General features: G+C 39.7%; 1 long non-coding RNA gene across 1 annotated transcript in view; it reads right to left on the bottom strand.

Moving 5' to 3' along the window:
* LOC113842883 (uncharacterized) overlaps positions 1 to 18,491 on the bottom strand; it is a 45,735-nt gene that overhangs the window by 9,954 nt on the left and 17,290 nt on the right. The window contains exons 3-4 of the long non-coding RNA XR_011808491.1: positions 5,443 to 5,539; positions 2,847 to 3,078 (exon numbers count right to left, since the gene is read on the bottom strand). This is a non-coding gene — a long non-coding RNA (uncharacterized lncRNA). The remainder of the gene's footprint in view (positions 1 to 2,846; positions 3,079 to 5,442; positions 5,540 to 18,491) is intronic.

Genomic DNA, 18,491 nt, shown 5'->3' with positions numbered 1-18,491 from the left:
GGATCACCAGTAGATAAGGAGAAAGATTTTCATCAGACCTACTATGGGAAGTTTCCTATCATTTGACAATTTTATATTCTGGAAATTCTGAACATGTGAAAAGATCAGCATTAGACTATTTTCTGCCAAGAGAATGTAAGCAAAACAATTTAGAAAGGATAGAAAATATTACTACGTAAGGCACATTTTTCTTAGGCCTCCAGGAGCATGATGTTATTTCAAACATGGTATTGCAAAATAAGTATATGGAAGCTCATTCCTAATATTTCTTTTGCCTCTCAGCTTGACTGCTCCTTGCATCATCCTTCAGCTTCCTTGCACCATCACAAGACGGAGTGTAGCAAATTACATCCACCAACAGACAGTCAACTCCAGATGCTAACAGCCACTAATTAGTAAGGGAGAAAGGGAGAATGCTGTTTTGCTACCTGTTGCCATAGCATTTAATAGACTCTGTTCTCCCAAACCCCACAGTTTTCCATCCCTCCTGCTCCCCAGGTGCCATTAGTGGAGAATAATGGTTCCCAAGCTGAGGTCTGCAGATCACAGATGGGCTGCAAAGCCACACTTTGAAAGGCTTCCTAATTGGTAGCTCATACGTGTGTTCCTGGCTGCAGCAGAGTATTAATGCTGCCTCCCTGGCTAGGTGAAAGCAGGTGTATTCTCCAGCATGAGGAAGGCCCACAGAAGGTCCAGCTGCTGCTTATTGGTCTGGGGAACTAACAGCAGAGGAGTTCATAGATGAATTTCTTGTTGAACAGTAGTAAATTGCTTCAATAATAAAGTTGCATCTGGAGACAGTACTTCAAAGCTTACCAGGTTCCCGTTAGAAATTTTCAATACTGTGAAACCACAACAAAATATTTATGCCATCACATACTTTTAAAACATGCTTACAACATTTCTGAAATGTGCAACTACTGTTTGGTTTTGAGTTTTGTTTTTTATTTTGTGTCTTTGTTTGCTCGACATCCATTCATACCCAGAGAAAGTGATATTTATTTGAAAGAAGCTTACTGTTGAAAGTCAGGGTAAATCTATCAGATGTTGAGGCATCAAGACAGAGAGAAAAGAGGTAGCTATTACTGCTGCCCACAGTGTCCAATGACACTGTGAAATCTTTCTTCTATAGAAGTGGTTTATGTAGAAAAGATTTATTCATTTATGTATTAGGAAATTCAAAGACTGGCCTGTGTTCTGTATTTATTCACTGACATTGGTCTCTGGTACTGTTTTCTATCCAGAAGAGGGAACATACCTGTTTCCAAATGCTTATCTTAATTGCATTTGCACAGTACAGGAATTTTGTGAGAAGTACTAGTCACAAATAAAAAAACATATAAAAAGACCAGCAAATCCTTAAAAACTCTTATCACTAGCAAAAAAAATGGACAGTAGGTAACTTTATTTTAATAATCCGATTTCATTATTCTGAAGACATGTCTATTTAAACACTATTCCTATAAGTGGAGTGCATTATATTCATCACTTTGAATGAAGTAATTTGCCCCTCTAATTTTTGAATGCACCAAATATCTAACTTTTCAGACTGTATTTTTGTATTCCTGTGAGCAGGTAAAATGCTGCACCACTTGAAAAGACTATTTAAAATAGATGCTGTAGCACAGAATGGTGTCATCCCCCAAAATCCTGCACAAATTTTCCTTCTATCTTAAGTGGGTAATTACAGCAAGAAATGGCCTTCCTCCTCCAGCCTACAACGCAATCTGGATGTTTAACTGAAGCTTTTCCTGTCAGAAAAGGCACAGTGGTGTTCTTGGCAGTCACATCAGAGGATGGAGGGATTTCTGTCATTTCCCATCCACTCTCTACGCTGCTTTCATGTCTCTTGTTCCTACTTTGTTGCATGATAATTTAACCCAACTGCTATTTGTCTTACTGTAACTATTCCTTCATTCTCTATTTCTTTTTTCTTCCTCCTGTTCCTCTTTACCTTTAGCTCCCTGTCCTTCATCTGCTCACCTTCTCGTGTTTTATCATAAATCGGTGGGCCCTGGGGTGTTCAGACTCCTCTCATGCCATCTGTGGCTTCTCTGCTCTCTCAGTGCATGTCCAATGACACATTACTCTCTCAGCCATGTGTCATTGAAGGGACAAATGGTCACTAATTGTTGTGGTGCTGAGGCACGCAAGCACAGGAATTAAAACTTTGTTACACTGATTTTAAGAGTCAGCTGATTACACATCCCTGCTTGCCTTCCCCCAAACTCAGACCCAGGTGTGATCTGTGATATTTTGGTGTTTTTCTGGTTTTTCTTTGATCAGCTAGGTTTGCTGAAAAGATTAGCAGAATCCAAGAAAGCTGCTCAGGAAGAAAGGACACTGATCTTACCTGCCTAAACAACCGAATCGAGACGGAAACACTGGAGTATCATGAGATGCCGAGGCTATCACAATTACAAATAAGCCCTGCTTATCAAAGCAGTGAAATCCATTAAACAAAATTTTAGTCCATAGCTTTTCTCTGTGTTTAAAATCTCTAATAAACATTATGGCTATGCTGATGAGCTGTCAAGAGAGAAGGAAGCAGTGACAGATTCAGATTATCTCCCCAAATTCCTGTCTGTAGGGAAGATTTTCAGACCTATGACAATGACCACTCTGCACTTCCTCAGCCAGCATCCCAGACCCACTACTAGGACAAAGCATCAGAAGATAGGGAAAAAGATAATCTCCATCTCTTTCAAATACCAGATGTCTGTATTCCTACTGAAGAGCACTGGTGCAAAATGCCCCATGGGCTCCGTTCTGGATTACATCCCCAGTCAGAAGCAATAAAATCCACCTGGAAACATCTATCAAGTCAGAAGATGAAAACTTTTTACCAAAATCTTCATGTAGCCACCAGGAAGTTAATCTCTTGGAGACTTTCCTTTCAGTGAAGCAACTCCTGCTACTGCTCCCATTGGATGGATGCTGCAGATGCTGTCAGGCAGTCGTGAGTCATCCAGTGTCTCTGGGCATTGCCCTTCTTGTGCCAGGAGCTCCCATTGCATGCAGCAGTTTAAATGCAGGGGCCAGCCTTGCATGGCAGTTATAGAGCTGCCATCCCACCCCCTGCAGTTGGTGTTAAAAAGAAGATAAACATCCAAAGTTGAGGGAAAAATAATTTCTGTAACATTGTGAACAGATATAATAGTTACACTGAGGAACCAGAATCAAGTCCCGTTATAAAAAGAGGAGAAAACTTTTCATCATCTGCTGAGGCAAAGGGATCATTTTCTGCTGTTTCTCTTTTTATGTTTTTTTCTTATCCTGAATATATGAGCTCAGTTTTCAATTAAAACATTTCACTTATTTCTGCTCACTACTTAGAAATAAAAGGAATGCGTTGTATCGATTAAAAAAAAAAAAAGAAAAAAAAAAAAAAGAGAGAGAGAGAGAGAGAAAGAAATGCTTGACAAGCACAGGACTGTCAAAATTAGTTCATTAGGCTCCATTCAAATGATGTTTCTTGCTATGCTAAGCAACCAAAGTGGTTTAAGGCTTTTGAAATATAATTGTTAATTGTTTGCTTTTTTTTTTTTTTCTTTCCCTCCTTCTGATACATTTTTCTTTGATAGTTTGGGAACATAGTGCTAATTGAAAACCTTTCAGAGGAACTCAATCCTACTCTATAGTCTGTGAAGCAAAGACAGACGTTTAAACAAAGTGAAATGGAACACATCCAGTTGGGGAAAGGCTGTTATTCATTACAGCAGGGATTTCAAGCACCACATGACCACCCATCTCCAAAATCCTCATTATCTGCCTGAAGTATCTGTCAAAGTATGTTTTCTCTATACAGGTTACTGGGAAAAGAAATCACAGGGACTAATCAGACACAGTTGTTGTTGGAAACACTTGATGGGAGAGATGGAAAGGAGAAATGATCCAATAAAGGGGTAAAAAGAAAAAAGGAAAGGAATAAGTAGCTTGAGACTGTTGTTTAGGAGTTATAGAAAAAGGCAGAGCAGAGCAGCAAAGCTGAAAGGCATAACCTGGATGGCAGGGATGGCAACAAAGTGATGCAGACAGAAACTATAAAATGTGCACTGCTTTGTTGGGGAAACTGAAGATGAGAGATAATGTTTGGAAGAAAAGTGTGCTTCATAAAAAGCATCGTGGTTTCTTAGAATTAAAAACTGTTGACTTTCCAGGGCCTAAATGGCAAAGTTGTTTCCCTGAAGTGTAGGTACAACAGCTAGGTTTGGGGCACATAAGAGACTTTCAAAGGCATAAATTCAGTGTGAAAACACAGAAGACGACTCTTGATTTTTGAACAACTGTGCCTACCCATTGTGATGCTGTGCATCTATCTTGTATATAAAATAAGCTAATGTGCAATGGCAGAGAGTGTCTGTGCATAATGAGGGCATGAGGAGGGCAGGATGGCTGTGCTTCCTTCTTAGCTCTGGAAGCACAAACATAAGCACTTTGTTGCATAGCATCAGAAGCACCCAACTTGACTATTCTAGCTCTAAAATCATCCTGGAATTAAAAAGAAAAGGAAAAAAAAAAAAAGAAGAGGGGGGGAGGGGGAATAAAATAAAATGTGTACAGAAGGAAATCTCTTCAAATTGTTTCAGTTTTAATTATTTCACGTTGCTGTGCCTAACCCAAGAAAATGTAATTTAGAAACATTTTCCCCTTTAACACAGTGTTTAATGTTAATCTGGTATTCTCTTCACTATATGGTGTTAATGGATACACCATCTCGCGTGTTTTATGGTACATTTAAAGCAGACATCTGGAGAAATAGCCATCAGAGTGCTTATCTCTAACACCTATTGTAAAAACAGACTTAATAAAATGAGAACAAATAACAGTGCTGGCAATTACGCTTATCATGTGTATTCTGGCAAGAAAGGTCAAAAGGTTGTCGGTCTGTATATATATGAACTGATTTTCTGTAATACAGTTTCTCACCTGATTTCCCATAGGTTTTTAGAGGCTTTTTGTTTGAGGGGGAGGGGAAGGGAAAGTTGGGTTAGGCTACAATATGCCAGAAAATAATCGTGTAACTAACAGAAGAATCTGGTACCCCTACCAAGTAGCCATTTTATGACAGCAAAGAGTGAAAGAACCTGTCAGGATCTCAGAAGACAAACTGTCCTACAATTTTACAGGTATGTAGAGATGTGGACAGGGTAGCCATGGTCTCAGCTGCTATACATTACTAGCACATCAAAAGCTATTATTTTAATATTATTTTCTAGTTATAGATCTGTTCTATATAAGGGAATATCATTTTATACTTTTCACTTTTTGTTTTTGTTTTTTTTTTCAGATGGATTCAGCATGGAGTTTATGTCTGTTGTATGTTGCTCCAAGCATTTGATGCACTATAAATCCATAAGATAACCAGATAACTGAAGTAGTAAATTCAGCAGGAAGAAGTTTAAATCAGTTCATGGGCAATTTTATTCTGACAGTACTTACCCAAGTTTAGAGGATCCACAGTGGTGAAGTCTTTCACAGAAAAACAGAAAGAATGTTGTGGGTTTGTTTGTTTGTTTGTTTGTTTGTTTTTAGAGTGCTGTAAAGAAATGAATCTGGATTAAATTCAGGAATTAATTTAACGTAGAATAGTTTTGCAAGACTATTTCCCTTATGTATACACTCCAGTTCTGGAGGAAGAATGCCCCTTTTCTGATTGATATTAACCCAGCATCTGTGTGGAGAGTTAATCCAGAGTTGCTTCTGTAGCTAATTTCCCCTGGCAGACATACTCCAAACAGAAGAAATAATCTTTTCTTATAAATTGCAAAGAACAGGTGGTTTTCCACATACTATATCTTAGTAAACTTAAGTCCTCCATCTCATTCAGCTTTTTTTTTCTCTCTATAGCCCATCTAGAACACAGATGCTTGTTTGCATTGATGCTCTTACTTCTTTATCTCTGTTTTTTACAATACCACCAATATTACAGCACACCCTCGTATTGCACATGCTAAGAGATATCTTACAGCCCCAAGAAAATATAAAGTAGTTCCTCAAAATAAATGTTCCAGCAGACTAACCTACAGGTACATGAAGTTTAATTACATGTTTGAGGAATTATGTAAGTGAATTCAAAACCAAAACAAAGCAGAAAGCTTTTTGCAGATAAATTTTGTCTAGCATCTGAGCTACTCCGAACTTAGTGCCTAAAATAGTTCTGAATTTCATTAATGGATTTTTGAAAGTCATGGTCTATTTTAATATCCCTTTGTACAAAACAGGCAAACCCAGACAGTTATTACATAGCAGCCTTATTCAGATGATGCTCATGTTTCTTGAAATAACTTTTTTTTCCCCCTGATTTTACAGAAAAGAGGCAAAAGAACTAGATTAAATTTGGGGAGTGTTCTCATTGTTGCAAGGAAACATCCTGGAGGACGAATGAGCTATTGACATTCTCTCCTCAAGCAAGAAGCTGTCCCAGGAGATCCATAAGAAACAAGAAATAACAGAAAAGACTGAAAAACAAATTGATGAAACCAGAGATGGCTGCAGACCTGTAAATAGCTTTTCACACTGTTGCAGTTACTTTTTGAATTGAATAGTTTAGATTTGCAAATTGATGGAGAAATCCAGTCATTTCTTGAAAAAAAACGTGAGAAGAAGAGATTTCACTTTAAATCCAACTTTAAAATAAATACCAATGCTTATATTTAGTCTGCAAAATCATACCTATTGTAATATTAAGGAGTGCTGAGGGGACAAACCATGGCATAATTTGAACCATGGTTTTTAATACTTCAGCTGAGATTCATTGTTTCAGTGTTCACAAGTTTGTTTTCCAATGTTTTGTATAGGATTAGATTGTAAATCACTCAAGCATGTTAATTAGCTTCCCTCTAACCTGCTTTACATCAATGCCACGTATCAATACTCTTTGGCTTAGTTTATTAATCTTGCATCATGTCTATTTACAACAGTGAAAAATCTAATTCATTACACAGAGGATCAGCAATGTTGAAGATCATTATATGTACAGGTGTATTTAAACATACACCCCATTATGGCAAATTTGGGAAATCAAAGAGCTTGCAACTATTGAAGCCTTTAGCAGACATAAAAATGCAAATATTTCGTGAAAATTATTTAAAGCCTAGCGGTGATTAAATTATGTTGGGATTTGTCCTTGGTGAAACCTGCAGTCACAAGCACCCTGCTTTAATTCATTCTTGCTCTCCTCACTGCAGGCTGCTATCAATGTGCAGGCTCAAGTCATAAGCTTCAGAATCACTACAAATATTTCTCTCCTTACAAAAGGCATCCTCACGTAAGAAATCTTCTCAACATCCCAAAATATTACAAAGAAACAATAATTATGGCTAATTACTCACTCCCAGTACACTTATTTGTGGTCTACAATTTCAAAAGAGTGAATAGAAGACAGGTGCATAAAATAGGCTTAATGAGAACACCAGAAATTAGTTGCTTTAGCTGTAAATTACCACTTTTACATGTTGTATTTTATTTTTAAAAGTAAATGTGTTGCTCATAAAAGATATAAAATTAGTAGGGCTAGAAACTGAGTTCTTTTATTCCACTCCAGAAAAGGCACAACATATTGCCAGTAGTACTGAAAGCTTGCTAACGACATAATATTAATATTCACTAATACCTGGGGGGGTAAATGAATATTGCTTGGCATTAGCCGTTAACAAGCACCGAGTCCCACTGTCTCTCTTGAAGAGTTTCATTCACTATCTATATTTGGTGCTTGCTATTATGGTGCAAACTACATCATTTCTACTACTGCGATCATTTTTTTCCTCCCTAATTAAGCAACTCTTTCCTGGTTTGTCTTTCCTTTTTGTCTCATCTTCCAAGCAGGGATACGATCTCTTTTGGCTCTTTCCTTCCAAGGAAATTCTTCATTCAGGATTATGTTTCTGCCTTTCTCCTGTCTCAGAGAGGTGTACCTTCCTTCGCAACACATAATTTCCTTTGTTATTCTGTGGCCCCAATAAACACTGGAAATTTTCACAAGGCTCCCACTTTCAGGCTCTTCCTCTCTCACCTAGCAGGGAGAAAGCTTTCAGACCTCACACCCGTACCTTCCTCTCCTCCTTGGCACTAAACGTAAGACACTGATGTAGAGGGAAGCAGTTCCCCTCTGTCTCCTGCCTTTGTTGTGGCTCATTTTGCAGGGTGTCTCTGACTGTCAGCCAGATGCTAGATCAGACAACATGAGATGAGAGGCAGCAGCTGAAAGCAAAACAGCTTTAACCTGTGTTGGGAGGCTTGTCTTTTAGCTGCAGATAATTCCTCCTTGCTTTCCACATTCTCCTGTTTGAGCACTTCAGCAGCCTTAGGTCAGATCTGTAGATGCAAAACACTAACCTTTGTCAGCAAGTGAAGGCCTGAGACAAAAGCACTCTCTTACCTTCCCAGGACAAAAAGGTATTTTGATCACTGTTAATCTGAGCCAGACTCAAAAACTTTTCCCAAGAGGTGCAAGACTTCAGTTTTATCAGCCAGACTGAAATTCTCATCACCTTTTTTTTTTCTTTTTTTTTTTTTTATATATATATATAGCTCCTGATAAGATAAATTACCTTTGCCCATCTTAGAAGGAAGGTGCTAACATCTCCTGAAATTGTCATGAAATCATCACACACCTAAAGACTGCTCAGTGATATCCCAAGGAGAACCCTTGCTCCAAGGCAAGGATGGAACATCCTAAGACGTAGGAACTAGTGCCTGGAATTCCTTGGCTTACAGTAGTTACCCAGCACTGGCCTAGGTGACCATAGAAACACAAGGCATTTTCCCTGGGTTTATGTAGGTATATATCTTGATAAAAAAAGAAGCAAGGAATTACTAGGAAAATTATGAAGATCACAGCCTGGTTTAGCTGATCCAGCTGTGTCACACACACTTCTGGTCACTTGATATGGCCGCAAGTCTTCCCCATTAATGTTGATGCTGGATGATCCCAGGAAGAACATAATGTCTGTAAAACTTAATAAAACTGGATAAAAAATCATTAAAGCTTCTAGTGTCTTGTGCATGTACGTGTGTGGGTATTTTTCCCTAAAACAGTTTATCTCTCAGAACAGTAACCACATGAGATTTAGTTTTGTTGTAACACTCTTTTCTATCTACACTGATGTAATACCTCTGACTTTCACTGAACCAGTCAGATTTAGGATTCAGGTTTCTCCACCCAACATACAGACCTGCCATTCAACATCTCCATCCCTCAGCATAAGTAGCAATGAATTATGTCCTTTTAAATATAGGTAACCTTTGTTAAATTTTTATACTTAATTGAAATTTCCAGTCTCTTTTAAATTGTAGTCCTTCTGGATATTTAATTGGTCCTAGATTTTAAAAGATCTATATTCAACTTACGGTATTTGATAGATCCCAAGAGTCTTGTTGCTGGCAGCAAGAACTGTCTCTGCCTGGTGTATACTCAGGCTTAAATAATATCTTTCTAATTGCTTTTTTTCCTTTAACTTAACTTTGAATGAGGAAAAGGTCTCTATCATAACTTGGAAAATAAATTGCTATCCCAATTCCTAGTGGGCAGTCTCTTGTGGCTTACAGATTAGTGGCTAACCAATAGTTTGAATGTGCTAGAAATTCTCATTGCAAGGAATGTGGAAGCCAGAAATGCAGAAATGCATACTGTGTCCATAATCTGGGAAAAAGAAAAAAAAAAAAAAAAGAAAGAAAAAAAAAAGTGTAATGTTTAAACTGGTTGTATGAGCCTATCTGAAACAGATCCTAGAGGATCCTACAGGTTAGGTATGTGTGACTAGTTTGAAGCATAGGACCCTCTGTGTTCCAGAGGCTTCTGAGTGTGGATGTAAATACTTGGGAAGCTGTAGGGGGATCTCAGCCCAAGTGACATCAGGTTTGAGCTGGGCAACCTTGGCTGCCCAGCAGAAGGGCGAGCCAGGTCTTGGTTTTGCTGCACACTAATGAAGTACAGTAAGTCAAGGCCTGCTTATTTGGAACAACTTTTTCCATGGCATTGTGCTTCACTTTCTTTTCTACTTGATGGTGATAAGGACATTCATACATTTTCTATTTTTAATACAGACTTGACTCTCTTGAGGGAGAGTTCCTATAAGGAAGGGTAAAGTCTATAGGTACAATAAAAATTAACAACAAATGCTGCACTAGGCTCTCTAATCTGACCTACTAAATGTCATGAATTTATTAAATGTCACTACAGTATTCCACAAAAAGCTCATAATCTGTAGCTTTATATGTCCCATAGCAAGACGTGCTGTGGGTCACAGAGGGAAGCGTTTAACATGCCTTGGGTACCCAGGACCAACAAGTGCAGGGACAGATTCAGATACAAGCACTCACAGCAGCAACTGCACCATGTCCCAGGCTGCAAAGGGTGGGTCTCTTGCACCTCCAGCCCCCCCAGAATACTCCATCACCTGCTTGACCTGGCTTCTGAGGCCACCCGGAAGAGAAGGCACGTGGACAGAGGCTGAGTACCCAGGCAAAGCATCAGCCCCAGCAGGCAGGTCCTGCTCCCAGCCCAGCTGGGTGAATAGAGAGCCATACCTCCCTGCAACAAGCACGCCAGACACCAGAAAAATATCTAAAGAAACCAACTGCCGCCCAAGAGGGAGATGTGTTTATTTACCTTGCAGGTGAGCATCTAAATCTATGCTTTTCGTAAAGATTTCTGTCCACATGTGGAGCTGTGAGCATCAGGGTCCCAGAGGGAAGGGGAATATGAGGAGTCATGTAACCACAGGTCCAAGGACAGGAATAAATACCCCAGCCTGCCTCCTTCCCTCATCAGAAATCAGAGCCAAACATTTTAAAATTTGGGATTTTATCAGATGATCAGTTTTAAACAGCAATTTAAGCTTGAGGTAGGCATTTGCAGGAAAAAAAGGAATTAATTTCTTTCTGTCTTGTCCATGTGCCACTCAGGAGTTGTTTCAAATAGGATTATTTTGTCATTCAAGTTTCAAGGTTAAGATTTGCTTCTATTTATGACTGCAACTCTAAAATCCTTCAAACCAGTAAACTATCACAGTAATTCTGGAAACAAAGGATGCATAATGAAAAAAAATGAACTGAGAATTGAGAATACTGTGGGCCATGAGGAGTGGAATATATTAACATTCACCTCTAAATGTTTTCCTCGGTTGCTTATATATTAAAAATATAATAAAAAAATCCTTGAAGCATCTATGAGAATGTGTGTTGGTCTCCTTTTGAGAAACACAAATTACTCTTTTTTATTTCTTCTCTGCAAGGGCTTGCAGCAGAACAAAAGCCCAGTAAATAGTGATGAATGGCTCTTCCTTCTCACTGGGGGAGCAGCTTTGGAGAGCCCACATGCTAATCCTGCCCTTACCTGGTTGAAAGATAAATTGTGGGGTGAAATTCTCTGACTTTCAGCCCTAACAACCAACCTCCTCTGGCTGCAAGAGCCACTTCTGTGCACATCTGATTTGTTAGAGCATTTTGTTTTCCTCTTTCATTTTTGCCTTTGAAGTGGGAGCAAATTGCAACTACCCATGCCTATTATTAAGACCTGAAGAGAAAATGTTTAGATTAAAGATTGTACAAACATTCAAGCAGCAGTGTAATAAGCTCCATTTGGGAGGCAATGTAGCAAGTTCCATATTTTTTATTTGGTTCATTACTTAAAACTAAATAACAATTGCTAGTTTTATTGCTGCCATTTAACAATGCTGGGATTTTCTCTGTTGGTGTTGAAATGTAGTATGATTTCAAATTTTTTTCTCCTTGACATTTTTCTCTACTAGTTTAATATTGATCAACAGCTACATATTGTAATCCCTGCTTTTGCAAGCTGTGATAAAGCACAAAAACACAAAAATAACTCAGAAGAAAGCCTAACTACACTGTTCTTTCTTGTAAAATAAGGCTTATATCTGAGACTACTATATCCCTCAGGCTTTATTTTACTTGTTACCTTGACTGAATCACTTAATGATGGGAGGCAAACCTTTGCTCAAGGTAATTTGGTGATTAAATTGTTAGACCAAAATTCTAGCAAACTATACTTACCACTTGTGAACAGGGCTGTAAAAGGAAGTGGCATCTTCCAAAGCTGCTATTTTGAAATATGTTGGAAACAGATCTGAGTACAAGACCAATTTTATCAATCGCGCATTTGTCTTTCTATACATTTCTGTCTGTCTGTTTATTTCTCAGAGGCTCATATCTGTAGAATCTAGTCCTCAGCAAGAAAATAACATTTGTTCACATAGAAATTCTTTTTACTTCAAATACTTGTCATAATCTCAAACATTTTAAGAGAGACGATGACAAAGATGCAAACTTGGGCTTGGTTTATTAAATGGAGTGCCATGAAGTGCTGACTGCAGAGGTCTCAGAGAGTAACTGCAAGCACAAACTGTCCTTGGTCACCCAAAGCATATTGCCTGAAAAAAAAAGTGCTATTCCAGGCAGATGTATAGACGGACAGGTGAAATTTCAACACAAAGGGGACTGGGAGAGAAGAAAATATTTCTGAATCTCCTTATTGCCTTCTTGTTGGCTGGGATCATAGGCAAGATGCTGGATGTGCACCGTCATTGTGGACATTTGGGTGCATCACCTCGCAGGAGAGCCAGGAGGAGGGAAGCTGCCAGGAGGTGTGGACGGGGTGCCCAGCAGTAGCAAGTGGCACCAGCTATACTGCAAAGCTGCAGTGCTCAGAGGGAGAGAAGAGCTTTGTTCTTTCTAGAGGCAGGGAGAACAGTGAGCTGGGGACAGGCTGTCACACCAGGGGGCTGTTTTTTGTCATAAATTCCTAGGAAGGAGATGGCTCTTTTGCGGTAGTTTGTTCAGAAGTCAGAATTCCTGAAATTTTGCAACTCTGGGCAAATATTTCAGAAGCCTCACAGAGCCCCTTTTGCCTTTTTCAGTTTCCTTATTGAAATTTCAGTGCCAGTAATACCAGAGGCCTTGTGAAAGACACAAGTCTGGTTTTTGAAAACTTTTGCTCAAATATAGCACTACCAGAATTTCTCAGAACATGTTCCCTTCCTGAAATCACCACTTCAGAGCACCCTAGAAAACACACTTTAATAGGGTGCAAGAGGCTATGATTTGGGAACTAATAGAGTAAATGATTTAGTTTTAGGCAAAGAGAGAATGAATGAGCAATGGCTATAACAGAATTTGTCATTCTAGTTAAAAGCAAGGCAGGCCAAGAGAGAGACCTAGTACTGCTCTGCCCCACAAACAGCAAAGCCATTCCTCACAGGGTTTCTCTGGACTGTACCTCACTTTGGGAATGTAAAATGCCTCAGCACAGCCCCAGAACAGAACAATTCTTGCTGCAAGGACCTATCAGCATGCTTGGCAAAGAACTTGTCATGTGGGATAGTCTATAAACACCAAGAAGAACAAGCTGGGAATACAACCAAAAGCACAAACCCATTCTTGCAAAGTACAGATGGGGCCTCTAGAAATATCAAACCAGAAGGACAGAATAAGCAAGCTACTCCTCTCTCTCACCCTCTCACCTTCTATCTGTTTCTGTTTTTAACAATCCTGAGCTTTAGAAATGCCAGGTTTTTTAATCTATAATACCATCTGTGTAGCTTTTCTCAGTGGTACCCTTTCACTTACATCCTATGTCATTGGTGTGTCTGTCTCTCTTGATGTTGATAATGTTGGCAGCTTCCCTTGAAGTTTCCTATGAGCATACTTTGAATGACAAAGAGGTGTGGGGGGAAGGACAGGCAACGCAAAACAAGTACAAAAATGATTTTTATTGCCTATGCATACAGAATTGATTTATTTTTGTCTGGGTCCAATTTTCTTTAGCAGCAAAATTTTAAAATCACAGAAAATTTGGCAAAAATAGGCTAGTTCACCCTGGTCACTTCTCTGCCCTGCATCAGATTCTTCAAGGAGGACCTTGAAGTACAGTCTAAGTCTGGCTATTATGATACCATTTTCAGCTGTGGTCACAGATAAGTCTCTGTGATGCTTTCACAGCCTTTGCAAGAAGAGGCTGACCACCTGAGGCAGGGGATGCCCTTAAAATCAGTTTTGAAAATAAACAAACAAACAAATAAATAAACTGCTTAACTGTCATACTGTTCTGTAATCCCAATATTTACTGTCATGTGATCCTAATATTTAAGTAATACTTCCTGAACTGCCCCTCTGTGTGACCTATCTTTCTTGCATAGACCAACTGCCCCAAAGCCACTTAACTACAGTCCAAAGTCCAAAGGACTAAAATCACTTTATTTCCTCCATCCTGTCAAGAATCCACACCTCCACTTTTCCTTTAAGATCACTCATTTTGCTGCTTATGTTTCTCCAGTGCAGAAAATATGCCAGTTGTATAAGGAGTGGCTAATTCCCCAGTTAACCTCTCTTGCTCTTTCTGTCACAGCAGAGGAATAGACCTCAAGATCAGGAGGCCAGAGAATAGGACAGCAAAGCAACTATCAGCTTTAAAAACATATTCTGCTCTGTTCTGTTCTATTCTATGCCATGGCATGCCATCTCCATGCCATCCACCCTGTACCTTCATCCCAGTGACTCAACTCTTTCTGATCAATCTCCCTTTAGCCCTTGGCAAAGTGAACAAGCCAGACAACTGCAGCTGGGCCTGCAACTGTATCAGAGCTTGGCATAGACAGGGATAACAAATGTGCCCAGAAGAATAGCTGAGCATCACTAACACTGATAATCCCTATTTCAAAGGATAATAGAGGACAAGACCTGTCACTGTCTCTCCTCCCAGTGCACAAAGGTCTGTGCACCCCTAGAGCAGGACCAGGCTGCCAGGGTCACCAGCCTGCAGGCAGCACATGTCCTGCCCAGCGCCGAGCCTCCACTTACCCTCCTGTCCCTGCAGCACCAGTGGCTAGGACAGATGTTCACTGCTGGACCTGGATGTTGCTCCAAGCCCATCTCCTTGGTGCTCCTGGAACATGTGGAGTGTCTCTTACTGTGTCTCTGCCTGCATTTGGCCTGCCAAAAAATAGACACTTCTTCAAGAAAATAATAAACCAGCTGTAATCTGCATCTCCAGCTGGCTACATGCAGATGAAAACAGAAGCAGGCAAGAAAAAAATCTGGCCAGTGTTTTCTATCTTTGGTATCTCTCACTGTCACGTGACATTCATGCTGGATGAAAGGAGCCTGGGGCTGGATGAATGTCCCTCTCCTTTTTTTCTTCAAGATTTGTAATAAATTTAGGAAATGTTTTCTACTTCACTAGCTATGAAATAAAACCATTCTTGTGGGCATGTCCTTTGTCCTACCTCAAGGTCTTCAAACCCAGCGACCCACGGAAGCCAGGCTTGGCTGTCAACAGCAGGGACTCATAGAAAGTTTCCGAGTCCCCATGTTGCAATGGCAAAAATACAGGACGTCACTTGAGAAGTGACTGAGTAGTTCTCAACTGCCCCCCCCCTTCACATCTGCTGGTGGTGAATAACTTGAAGGAAAGGAGCATCTCTGTGGGGTGCCTACAATTCACAAAGAAAGATACTTTGATTGTCCCCCACATCCGCAAATTCAGGAAGCTTACAAACTCTTCTCCAACACACAACAATAGCACAGCTGAAGGTTATTCAAAGCTGCTGCAGTATCCTAAAGAATACCACTGAGATGGGTCTCCTGATGGACAATTGCATATTAGCCTACACCGCAGCAGGTGTGACACACATCTTACTCACACATTGCCAAAAAATCTACAAAAAGAGATGAGCAAAAGTGTTCCAGCAAATGAACGATTCTACTCGGTGTTTTTTTCTCTCAGAAATTGCTATACAACAAGTAAATTTCAAAAGGTCTAAACGTAGGCAACTATTCCTCATTCTTGTATGTCCCAAAATGAGAAAATAAATAAATAAATAAATGAAAAATAAAGGCAATTCAAATAATGCAGCAGTGATCCTGAGTTGTTCTCTGAGGCAATGGATGCCACCTTTCCATGTCCTAATGTCCTAAAATGCAGTGCTCTTTTTTGCTCTTAGCCAGAACAATCCATATGCTTAACAATTTGCTTCTTAAGAAATCTTATCCAAACAGGAGAGTTTAAAGTTGCAATTATTGCACACAGAGGCTGGCACTCTGTCTCTACAGTAGTCCACAGGAGGAACAAACCTTCTTTTTCTAGACCAATTAACAAAACAGAGGCCCTGCGACCTTCCTGTCCTGGCATATCTGGAGTCCTTGCAACACACCACTGTCATGGCCTTTCTCTGTGCTTCCCGTTCACCCCTACAGTTTAGGTTTTTGAAGTGAGAGATCCAGGTCTCCTTACAGACATGAGAAAGTACAGAATTTCAACCCTTAAGCTGATGTCATAATTGTCTTCAAACACCTCTCTGATCTTTACTGACAATATCATTTTTACAGATCTGCAGTTGTGTAGTTTGCAGTCATGTATTTAATTGGAACTTGCTGATTTAAATCCAGCTTCTATCTACGTGGCTGTCATTTTACTTCCACAATTAATTGTGAACACAGACACTGTTGCTCAGCAGTTAACAAAACTGATTGCACCGGCACAAATTCATTTAAAAATTCATTAAAAATCAGGATCATTAATGTGTTACATACTTTTGTGCATCTTAGAAATCTTCTGCTGGCACAATGTTTTTACTGGGAAAAAAAAAAAAAAAAAAAAAGCCCCATGCAGAAACTTCTCTAACCTCATAATTGTTTGTGCAGAAGGTAGGGAGATGGAGCATTTTTCTGTAAAAGATATTTGCAGTTGATACTTGACAATGATTTTAGCAATGTTCTTATGGCAATAATTTATCTAGCCAAAAAAAAAAAAAAAAAAAAAAAAAGTAAGAAAGAAAGAAATATACAAGCCCAGAAAAGCAAAATCTCCAGCCTGCCCATCTACAAATATGTGGCAAAACTTGTTCTGGTTTCAGTGGTGCAAACTCACCCTAATATTACTGATTTTGGGATACAGGCTCTCCTCCACTGAGAGAGTCAAAAACTCAGAGCACTTTATTCCCCAAAACAGTCTTTTATCTGCTAAATTGAAAATCCTCCCTGTTGAAAACATTTCTCCAGATTAATGTGATGTTGCACATTACTCCCACGATGCTGATATTCCCTTCTTTGGTTGTGTAGGACCAAGGCAGATAGACTGATATCCAAGGAAGTAAACTAGGTCTGTGATTTTCTAAAAGCAATGATGTACCCCTTGATTTAACAGAGACAGGTAGGACAGCATGGGGAAGACTTTGCAGCAGAAATGATAACCCAAGAAACAAGCAGGGCATTACATGTTTTACCAGAGAGTAAATATCCTGTTCTTCAGGCAAGTAACCAGAAAACAATGGCAGCAGCTCACCCCGACCCCCTGTTCCTGTGTGGGCTCCTCTCCACGGGTTGCAGCTCTGGCCCGGGGCCTGCTCCTGCGGGGGCTCTCCATGGGCTGCAGCCTCCTCCAGGCCACATCAACCAGCTGAAACTGGCCCTTACCTAACATGGGGCAGCTTCTGAACTATTCTCACAGAGGCCACCACTACAGCCCCACACTACAAAAACCTTGTCATGTAGACCCAATACAAGCTCCATGCCTCCACATCCAGCTTAGCTGCTTCATCGGTAGAGAGCTTGCTACCTGACACATCCATTGTCATGTAGTGACAATGGTCATCTTGGGAGCACCACCAGCTGCTTCACTTAATGAAAGTTGCTTCCTCAAGCTCCAGTGGGCTCATGGAGGTGAGATGGTGGCACACCACGCAAACTCAAGGTTGATAATGAAGGAGTAATGAAGACCTTAGTGCACTGTATGTCTGTAGAGGCCTTGGAGGTCAGAACCTATGTCAGGAGTGCTGCTCAAATGCTTATCAGTCAATAAATTGTGTGAAGGGCAAAACTTATCGTTCTGCAAAAATAATGCTCCTAAAAGACACAGATCATACTCATAATTTTCTAATATAGATACAGCTCATTTAATATTTAAGATTTCCTAATAGAATTCAGTGATATCCTCCTGATGTCTAAATGTTACTGTAACTTGTATATGTTCATCTGTAGGAGTTAAAAGTATACGGGCACTTACTAGTGAGAGACACTTCTATTCAAAAGCATCTCAACAGTTCTCTGCATTTAAATCTCAAGGCTGCAATCCACACTAAGGTTTTAAAATACTGAACAACTTTATTATTCTTCAGTCTTCTTCATTAGTAGGAAAATGCAAGTTCTTTCATGTAGAGTTACTGATAACAGAAGCTGGCTAGTAGAGAATGCCCCGCTGAATTCACAGTGGGGCTTGTGGAATTGGATTGTATAGCAACAAATGCCAACTGCTTAATGTCTCACTGAATTATAGATTTTGGAAGACTGTTTAATAAGAAGGAAAGCAGTTAAGATGGTTTCCACTGAAGTTTACATGTGTATAAAAAGCATGGGACTGGAGTTGATAACATATCTCAGGAGAATTAAATTATTGTTTCACACTCCTTGTAAATTTGAGCCCTTACTGATTCATGCATTACCCTCACTTATATTATGTAAAAGATATCATTAAT

Source organism: Anas platyrhynchos, chromosome 1 (genome assembly GCF_047663525.1).
Source record: "Anas platyrhynchos isolate ZD024472 breed Pekin duck chromosome 1, IASCAAS_PekinDuck_T2T, whole genome shotgun sequence".
Taxonomy (NCBI): Eukaryota; Metazoa; Chordata; class Aves; order Anseriformes; family Anatidae; genus Anas; species Anas platyrhynchos.
Note: the sequence above shows the minus strand (reverse complement) of the source record. Positions and strands in the feature narration are given on the sequence as shown.